A 10,271-nucleotide genomic window follows, 5' to 3' on the forward strand; every position below is an offset into this window, starting at 1 on the left:
GCCCTGATGCTTACCTGAATGCCCTTTTTCTTGCCGTACCATATTCTTTGTATGACCTGAATTTGTGAATCCTTTCATTGATCCACTAGATCACTGAAATCTTTGCAATGAATGGGATGTGCATTGCTTAATGCACAAGTGCTGAACTGAACTTCTAACCCTTTATTTAAATTTACCTGATATATTATATATTAATTTTTGTTTTCAACATCTGCCCATTTCATCCAAATTGTCAATATCTTTTTTAAATAATTTTTTTATTTAATTCTTGTTCAAGTACAGCTTTCTGTCTTATATTCCCAACCTTGCCCGCCCCCCGCCCCATGCTCCCATCTCCCTCCTATTTCCCCCCCCCCACCCTTAGTTATTGTCCCTGTGTCCTTTATACTTGTTCATGTGAGTCCATACCCTTTTCCCCTATGATTTTCTCACCTCTCCCCTCTGGACCCTGTCAGCCTGTTGTTCCGTAATTGAGTGTCATTGGTCATATTTTGCATCTTGACATACAATTATTTGTACTATTTTCTCACTATTCTTTTAAAATCAGTAGAATTTGTAATGATGCATTCTTTTTTATTTCTGATATTAATAATTCTCTCTCTTCCTTACCCCTCACCCATGTCTGTCTATGTGTGTGGTATGGGTGTCTTCTGATTAGTCTTGTTTGGGTTATATTAGCTGTACTAATTTTTCCAAAGACCAACTTGAACTTCCTTATTTTGTTGTTACATATCTTCCATTTTATAATTTGGCTCTGATCTTTGTTATTTCCTTCATTTATATATTTTATGGCTAATTTGCTTCTTATCTCGAGATTTTTAAGTGGAAACTTTTATTCTAGATTAAGTGGAAAAGTGATTTCAAACCTTTCTTATTTTCTAATATGAGCATTTAAAGTTATAAATTCTCCTCTACCACTACCTTAGTTTCTTTTCATTTTTACTTCAAAATATTTTAAAAATATTTTTATGATTTCTTTTCTAGCTCATATTATTTCTAAGAGTAAGGTTAATTACAAAATATATGGTGCTTCCTAGATTTCTTATTGATATTTGTTTTTAATTCATTCTTTTATGATAAGATAAGAAACTGTAAAATTTTAAAGTAAAAATTATTGAGAACTGTTCAATCTTTAATCACTACTATGTGGCTTTCCTTTTGAAATATCCATGTGTACTTGAAAGATATCTATTCTACAATTGTTTTGTGTAATGTTTATTAAATATCATTTAGTTCAGCATTGTTCTTAGTCTTGCTATTAAGATGAGTTAATATCACCAGTAGTAATTGTAGGTTAGCCTATTTCTCTCTTCTGTTTTGCTAGTTTTGCTTGATGCATTTTGAAGTCTGACTCTTTTATCATTAAGTAATGTCTCCTTTAAGGTTGAAGTACTTATGCTCTTATTGTCTATTTTATTTAATATTATCTAGCCATTCCAATTTTATTATGCTTATGGTCTTTTCTGGTTTGTACTTTTCCATCACTTACATTAAAATTTTCTGGTCTTTGTAATTACACTGTCTTCTGTTGAAAATATATAGCTGGAGGACCTTGCCTTTCTATTCAAACTGACAAATTATCCTTCATTTGCCTATTTAGTCTGTTTACATTTCATGTAAATATAAATGTATATAGTTACTCTATGTTCATCATTTTTTCAACATGTTTGGTTCAATATATTTGTACATAGAGTCTTTGATGCTTAAGTAAAACCATTTGGCTCTGCTACTATGAGTTACCATGATCCTCACTGGGTTACCCAGTTCAATAGTAGCACTTTTCATTATCATTCTTGGCCAAAAGAATGGTCACTATAAACCACTTCAAGAATGACAGTGTTTTCCTCACCAATGTACCTTTGAAGGCCTGAAAGATTCTGCACCCTCTTGCAAAACATGGTTATCAAGTGGATAAGCTGGTCTTTCATAGTAAATTCACTCCAGCATTTCAAATTCACATAGCCCTTACACATTTTCTCTACACTATCAGGCAAATGTTGGCACTGTACCTTCAGTTAATGTAGTCTACATTTCAAACTACAAATTCTCTTCTAGCACTGCTTTACCTGCATCCCCCAAATTCTTGTTTTGTTGACCTCCCAACAGACCCTGCAAAATGTTGGTTTATGTTTCAGTTAACAAATCAAACACATTGTTAGAGCCTGTGGACAAAAAAGAGGGCCACATAGTAAACCTGACACGCTCAGCAGAGGCCTGCATGGCAAGCCTTACAAACTCAGAGACCTAAAGTAGCCACATAGAGTGGTCTGAAATAAAAGCTCTCTAACTAAACCAAGCCATGGCAGATAGTCCTGTCCTAGGCCCATATCTTCCCTGACAAAGGTCAATTTTTACCTTAACTGAGCTTGTATATTGTCATTTTGTATCTATGATAACATATCCTTAGAATGTCAGGGTGATTTTTTTTCTTTTTTTTTTTGGACCCCTCACTGCACCAGAGCAGAGACCACAAAACCCCTCATTGTTACTGTTATTTTGTTCATTGTTAACTGCTAGCTATCCTATAGCCACAAATAAAAAAGAAGTATGTGTCTATTCATTTTACTTTTTATTCAATCCTAGAAATTTCTCTGCTTTGCTTTCTCCCACCTCCCTAATCTATCACTAATAAATTTTATGTAAAATTTCATGCCTTCTTCTTTGATTGTAATGTATAAAATAAGGCTTGAAACTGCCATTATCATTTTTTCAATCTGTTGAGATTTTCTTCCTGGCAATTATCATCAGTTTGGCTCAAATAAACGTATAATAATTTTATAAAGGTTTAATTTATTTGGCATTTATTTGGCATAAAGTGAAAGGATTCCAGAGAAGCCCACCCAGGACCCACCTTACAGACCCAGACATGTGCTAGGTGCTCTCCGGGGTCGACTGGGCCCTACTGGCTTCTCGCTTTGCATCAGGCAAGCTTGGGTGAGTTTTTCTCGGAATTCCTGACATCCCTGTTTCAAGGTAAAAGGCTTGAATTTATTTGAGCTGGGGTTTTTTCTTTTCTTTAGTCCTCAATTTGAAGCTAAACATTAAGAATTGAGAGACCTCAGGATAGGAGAAAAATGGGCTGCTGGTTTTTAACTTTGACTTTCAATTGGAATTGCCTTCTGAGAGTCTGAACAAAGCCTTTTGCTGGATATGTGAGAGGCTGAACTTGTTCTGCTCTGAAGATAAGGGGTACTTCCTCTCTCTAGCTCAGATGTCAGGTATTCTTAGGTGACTAAGACTCTTTGTTGAGGTGTCAGGGTGTCCACTATGATGACAAAAGCCCCACAGAAAATTCTAACTCAACTGTAATTAAATAATTGACTCATCCAGAGACATACACATAAAGGTTGGTTACCTAGACCTACTTCCAAGTCTTCATGGCTATATTAGACAGCTGGAGAGAGAAACTGAGACACGTATGAGGGCTTCATGCAACCTGGAAGGTGTCAGCCCCTTAGAATCAACCCATAAATAGCACACTTCAACCCATCACACAATATCCTAGAAGTTTGTTCAGATTCTTTATACATCCAAAGAAGACTAAAATTAACCTAGGAAATCATGTTAATGATTTCGAAGGCCAAAAACTTTCAGCCCCAGTTTCCACTAATACTCCTGCAGATATACATAAAATGGGGAGACTTGCAAGTACTTACAGAAATATGAAGATATAACTAGAAATGATATCAACACATGATGGCCAAAATGGAATTCTTTTGATACCTAATTAACTTTTGCATGCAAAATTAGAAAAAAAAACAGCTCTAAAATTAAACCAAATGAATGGGAAGCTTATCTTTATTAGAAATTTGGAACTTCTGGGGGAAGTACAGAGAAATTCTTCTTTAATAAAAATAGTTAATAAGAAATTTTACAGACTGCCTCTGAACTAAAGAAAGCTTCTGAAGCTAATAAACGCCAGCATCCCATTTCTTCCCCTCTCATAGCTCCTGAACTCTATCCTTTTCTATCTGAGCTTCCTTGCCTGGGCTTGGAAGCTCATTTCTTTCTTCCCCCTCTGTCTCCTCTATATCACCTCCATTACCACTCCCTACTGACCCAAGAAAAAAATAAGAACAGAAATTCAGGCAAAGATAATCGAAGAATTCTAGCATCTCCCTTAAGGGGAAAGCCAGTCTCAGGAAGAAGGAAATTGGTGATTATATATTGAATATATTCCTGGAACAAGAACAGAATTAAGGAATCTACCTAAAATTTCCCCAATTTTGTCTGGGACCCTGATGGGTTCACAAAGAAATTTATTTAACTGTCAGAACATGTAGTCCTTGCTGTTCTGACCTATTCAAATTAATATACCTGCTGGTTTCTAGGAGCAAAGCAACAGAATTACTAAACAAGTTTTGCCAGGACACTTCTGTAGAGGTTTTCTTAAGGTCTTTTCTAAGGTCTGTTCACCTTAAGAAGATTATAAGAAACTGAAATGTAATTTAGAAAGAGAAAAGAAACAGGAGCAAATATATGGTTTCTCCAAGGACTATGAGAGGGTGTTTTCTCTTCTCCTAATAGTTTAGAAGAAATTAAAACTACCATAAAAGGGGAAATTACCAAGGCCTTTGTAGACACTAGGCTACTTTATCTGTTCTTAACCTTACCCAAATAAGTTGACTTCTCCCTCCAAGTAAAGCTTCTGTGCAAATGGTAGAGATATTTAATCACCTAATGACTGTTTTTAAATCTCCTTCCACATAGGGAATGTTATGTAGCAACATATGTTTTTAATGCTCAAATTGCCCGCAATTCACCTGAAAGGGAGAGATTTTCTTAAAACCCATGACACATACACACATTTCCTTTTTCTTGGAAGTATAAAATGTATTTAGAATTCAATGAATCATATATTGAACCAGTTGGGGAAATAATTTTTAAAAATTTTTCACAAAAAGAAAATAACGTTGAGACTAAATGTTTGTTGCAGAATGTTCCAGTACAACTTTGGGCCCTTTCCAGAACAGATATTGGCAAGAACAAGTCAGTCATCTCCATTAAAATAACTATTGACAATACTTTGCTTCTGCCTAATACTTTGGTAATGTCCTTTAAGATCTGATGCACTACATGGAATTAAGATCATTACACAAAATCATTTAAAAAGAAGACTTATAATTTCATGTACAAGCCCCTATAATTATCCTATCCTCCCAGTAAAGAAATCAAAGGGGAAAATATGAAGATTTTTACAGGTTCTCAGAGTTATAAATAAGATAGTCATTCCTAGACACCTTGTAGTTCTAAATTCACATACCTTATTAGCCATTCCTGTAGACTGCCAATATTTTTCAGTAGTAAATTTATGTAGTGCCTTTTTCAGCATCCCAGCAGAAGAAGATAGTCAATATCTCTTTGTCTTCACCTGGGAAGATTGCCAATTTATTTTGAATGTAATTCCCAGGGATATACAGAGTCCCATCTATTTCTCCCAGTTATTAAAAGCTGATGTAAATATTGTTAAATTTTCTAGAAATTCCTCTCTAATCCAATATGTGGATAATTTACTTTTATGCTCTAGGACATTACTAGAGCCCCAAAGGACACAATTTACCTACTTAACAACTAGCTATAAAAGAACATAATGTCTTGAAAGATAAGCTTCAGTTTTACTTACCTCAGGTAAAATACTTTGACCATCTCTCGTCTAAAGACAAGCTACTGATGAATAAAGAATCAGAGGAATTCTTTTTCTCTTCTAAAAACAAGAAAGCAGCTTTAGGGGATTCCTGGGTTTAACTTGATATTGTCACAATTGGGTTCCAAGTTTTTCATTAATGGCCCTGCCTCTGTATGTTCTATTAAAGTCAAATTGACCTAATCCAATTTAGTAAGACCCAGAGGGGAAATGAGCTATAAAATTTCTCAAGAACTAACTAAAGTTCCCACTGTGGGACACCTTAATTATAAACTAATTTTTCAACATAAAAATAAAGGAAACACTTTGGTACTTTTAACTCAAAAACATAGAGATCATCATTTACCTACAGGAAATTATACTCAACATTAGACTAAATAACTAAAGAGCTCCCTCCCTGTATGACATCCATCTTTGCTATAGACATGTTATGCAAATAAACAGAAAATATAGTTATGAGCTCTCTTTTGTTTATGTTTCTTATTCTGTTAAATTTCCACTGACTTCTCATAATATTCAATACTTCTGTCAGTCAGTTGGCTCTTGCTTTTTGCACCTAATATTACTTTAACTAAATGTAACAGTCTTAATCCAGCAATTTTGCTACCTTCTTTACAGGATGAAGACATCCATGATTACTTTTTGTTTACTGACCACCTTCTTGTTCTTAGAAATGGTTCACAGAAAACTCTTTATTATACTGACTTAGTTTGGTTAATAGATGTATCTTTGAAAGATGAATAAGGATGTTATCAAGCTGGATATGTGATAATTTCCATGGTGAACACAATTGAAGTTTCTTATTTACCTTAGCAAGATCTTCCCAACAAGCTAAATTAATTGTACTAACTAGCAAATATTCACATTAGTAGTAGTTATGCCTTTGGTGTAGCTCAAAACTCTAGAATATTGTGGAAGCAGTGAGCCTTCTTAACTTTCTCAGGGTGGTGCATAAAGAATAGAAAATAAGTTGCAGAAATATAAGATGTCATACAGAAATTTAAACAATTGGCAATTATTAAAATTCCATAACATTCTAAAACTGCCACCATGAAATCAAAAGAAAATCAGTTAGCTAATGCTATATCTAGAAAGGCAGCACTAAACAGCCAAATTATCTAGACCTGAGAATGTTTCTTGCTTCTTATTAGATCATTTAAAGACACCATAATACAGTTCTAGTGCACAGCAGCAGCTGAAGAAAAGAGGATATGGCAATAAAAAGGGGGAACTTTTGGCCCAGACAGATATGATCCCAATCAGAAACCAATCTTATCTATAGTGACTCAATTACCTATATATTTTAATATGTACATAGGTTAACACATTGGATTCCTAAAAAGATAATTTTATGAAATAAACAATATTGCTGGAAACTTTCTCCTACTGTAGCTCATAAAGTATATAGCAAATCCCTACCTATCCAAACATAATCCTGGAAACCACAGGTCCCAAAGACATTTCCCACCTCCTTTAGATCCATTTGTGGAATGGCAATTGGATTTTATCAAAATGCTACTATCTCAAGAATACAAACATGTGTTAGCTATAATTTGCATGTTATTTTCATTAGGTTGCAGCATTAAATTGCAGGAGATCAACAGTCTTATTGGGAGATAAATTATTATTAGGAAAAATTAATTCTCAATTGGGAAATTTTCTCTGAGTTACAAGGACCAAGGGACTCATTTGGCTGTGCAAATAATGCAATCCATTTGTAATATTTGGCCTATTCTATAGTATTTTTCCTTATGCCCATCACCCCATGATATAGGTAGAACATACAAATGGTACAATTAAAACTTAACTAGGTAAATTTTCAGAATGTTTTAATCTTTCTTGGCCAAAAACTCTCTGTATGGTCCTCCTCAACCTGAAATCTACTTGTTTTGGTAAACACATAGCTTTTCTTCTTATTAAATAGTCACTGATTACCTTGTGTATCTAGATAAAAGAACATATGGGTCAACCTTACTAAAAGGAAACATTCTGCATTATCATCATCAAGAACTTATTCTAGTTTCTAAGGATCATGTCTGCAAGTCAGGATTCCTGATCCAGAGGCAATGGCCCTTATGCAATGGAGCCTGAAGGTGTCATCAAGAGTAACTGGAATGAAAATGTTGACAGCTTTGATGACATGAAACTCTCAGAGTCCATCCTCTATGGCATCTACGCATATGGTTTTGAGAAGCCCCCTGCCATCCAGCAGTGAGCCATTCTTCCTTGTATCAAGGGTTATGATGTAATTACTCAAACCCAATGTGGGGCAGGAAAAACATCAACTTTCACCATAGCAATTCTGCAACAGATTGAATTGGACCTGAAGGCCACCCAGGCCTTGGTTCTGGCACCCACTAGAGAATTGGCACTGCAAATAGAGAAGGTAGCCATGGCTTTAGGAGATTACATGGGTGCCTCAGCCATGCCTGCATTGGGGGTACCGACATGTGTGCTGAAGTACAGAAGCTGCAGATGGAAGCTCCCCATATCATTGTGGGCACTCCAAGCTGTGTGTTTGATATGCTTAACCATAGATACCTGTCTCCCAAATATATCAAGATGTTTGTACTGGATGGAGCTGATGAAATGTTAAGTCATGAATTCAAGGACAAGATCTATGATACATTCCAAAAGGTGAATAGCAACATCCAGGTGGTTTTATTGTCAGCTGCAATGCCTTCTGATGTGCTTGAGGTGACCAAGAAGTTCATGAGGGATCCTCTCATCAAGAAGGAAGAGTTGACTCTGGAGGGTATTCACCAATTCTACATCAATCCGGAATGAGAGGAGTAGAAGCTGGATACACTGTGTGACTTGCAGGAAGCCCTCACCATCACCCAGGCAGTCATCTTCATCAACACTCAAAGAAAGGTTGATTGGCCCACTGCGAATATGTATGCCTCGAGACTTCACCTTCTCTACCATGCATGGATATGTGGACCAAAAGGAATGAGATGTAATTATGAGGGAGTTACACTCTGGCTCTAGCAGAGTATTGATTACCACTCACCTGCTAGCCAGAGGCATTGACATACACCAGGTTTCTTTAGTCATAAACTGTGACCTTCCCACCAACAGGGAAAACTATGTCTACAGAATCAGTCGGGGTGGGTGTTTTGGCCATAAGGGTGTGGCTATTAATATGGTGACAGAAGAAGACAAGAGGATTCTGTGAGACATAGAAAGCTTTTATAATACCTTGAATAAGGAGGTGTCCCTCAATGTTGCTGACCTCTCCTGAGAGGGACTGGCCTGCCACCTCACCCCAGCCAGGGTTCAGTCCTTGTGGGGCTGAGGAAGAGCCAGAGGGGCTGGGGGAGGGCGTCAGGGGATGGATATCTTGTAATTTTTTCTCTTTTTAGTTTGAATAAATGTCACTTTTTGAGGCACACACACGCAAAAAATTAACCAACCCGTTGATAAATTAGTGGCATTCATTTCACAAGTGTACTCCCAGGTCTTTGAAGACTTCAAAGACCACAACTGATAACCAGAAGAGTTTGTCCATTGGAAAAGACATCAATTAAAGACTTTCTTCAACATTGTTAGAAGAGACCTTATCAGGTGGCCAACTGCAAATGGACATAGGGACAACTGCCCCTATCTCTGACACTTCCCTCCACCTACAGTAAAGATCCAAGAAAGACTTCTTGAGGATGAGATGCCACTGACATCAGAGATAGACAGCTATCCCAAGACATCAACAAGGCCTGTGTACCTATAATTTGATGTCAAATTGTATTAGTTTTATTGTCTTCACCTGTCTGCTAATATTAGTCATAATAAAACTTATACTTGTTCTTTGGGATTTTTCTCAAACCTTGAGTATATAGCCCAACTGTTGGTAATTGCTGAAAGTGTACAAGATAAATTTGCATTATCGATAATACTCTTTTTAGGATTTCTCTTTGGAAATTTAGATGGAATGTTATTGTGAAAAGAAGGAAAGAAAGAAATGTGTGTTTAAGAGAAGTTAAAATAACTAGTTTATCTTAATAAGTTGGTTATTTCTGATTGAGTAGAAAGTGACAAAGGGAACAAGGGAAGGACAAGGGAAGTTGTAGAAGGTTAGTGGAAAGAAATGTTGAGAAAGAAATTTTATGTATAAATGCTAGAACCTAATTATGGGAATGTGCTTGCACTCCCTTGGGCTTGTCAGGTTTAGTATGTGGTGTGTGTTTTTTTGGTTGTTTTTTTGTCCCCAAGTCAGTCCCAGATGATTGCACTAATTTAATCAATCAGGAAGAGCTGATTGATTAAATCCCCATTTAGGGCACCCATATCAATAAATTCAGCTCAAGATAATTACATTTATTTCACCCTTACTCAACATCTTTAGAATCATTTTCCATACACATTCCTTAGATTTCTATAAATATATTTTGGCAAAATTTTGTAAAAATTTGGGAATGGAAGATGTATTTTGTGTATTTTCTGGTTATGTTTTGTACTTGACCTCTTGTACCTTTTTGAGATTAAGCCTTCTATTGTCTATGTGCAACTCTTCTAGGAGAGGTATCAGAGGTAGTATCAGGAGTCTTCTTCAAGACAACTTCAGAAGAGGCCATTTAGGTTTGTCTCAAATGGGGAAGGGATGACTACTTCTCTTGCCATTGAAGGCTTA

The 10,271-nt window shown here is 36.1% G+C and overlaps 1 pseudogene; it reads left to right on the top strand.

Annotated features, from left to right (window-relative positions):
• Window positions 1–7,676: 7,676 nt before the first annotated feature.
• On the top strand, window positions 7,677–8,888 carry LOC118989571 (eukaryotic initiation factor 4A-I-like; annotated as a pseudogene).
• Window positions 8,889–10,271: the final 1,383 nt, after the last annotated feature.

This window comes from Sturnira hondurensis, unplaced genomic scaffold (assembly GCF_014824575.4).
Source record: "Sturnira hondurensis isolate 20B ecotype Veracruz unplaced genomic scaffold, ASM1482457v3 Scaffold0006496, whole genome shotgun sequence".
NCBI lineage: Eukaryota > Metazoa > Chordata > Mammalia > Chiroptera > Phyllostomidae > Sturnira > Sturnira hondurensis.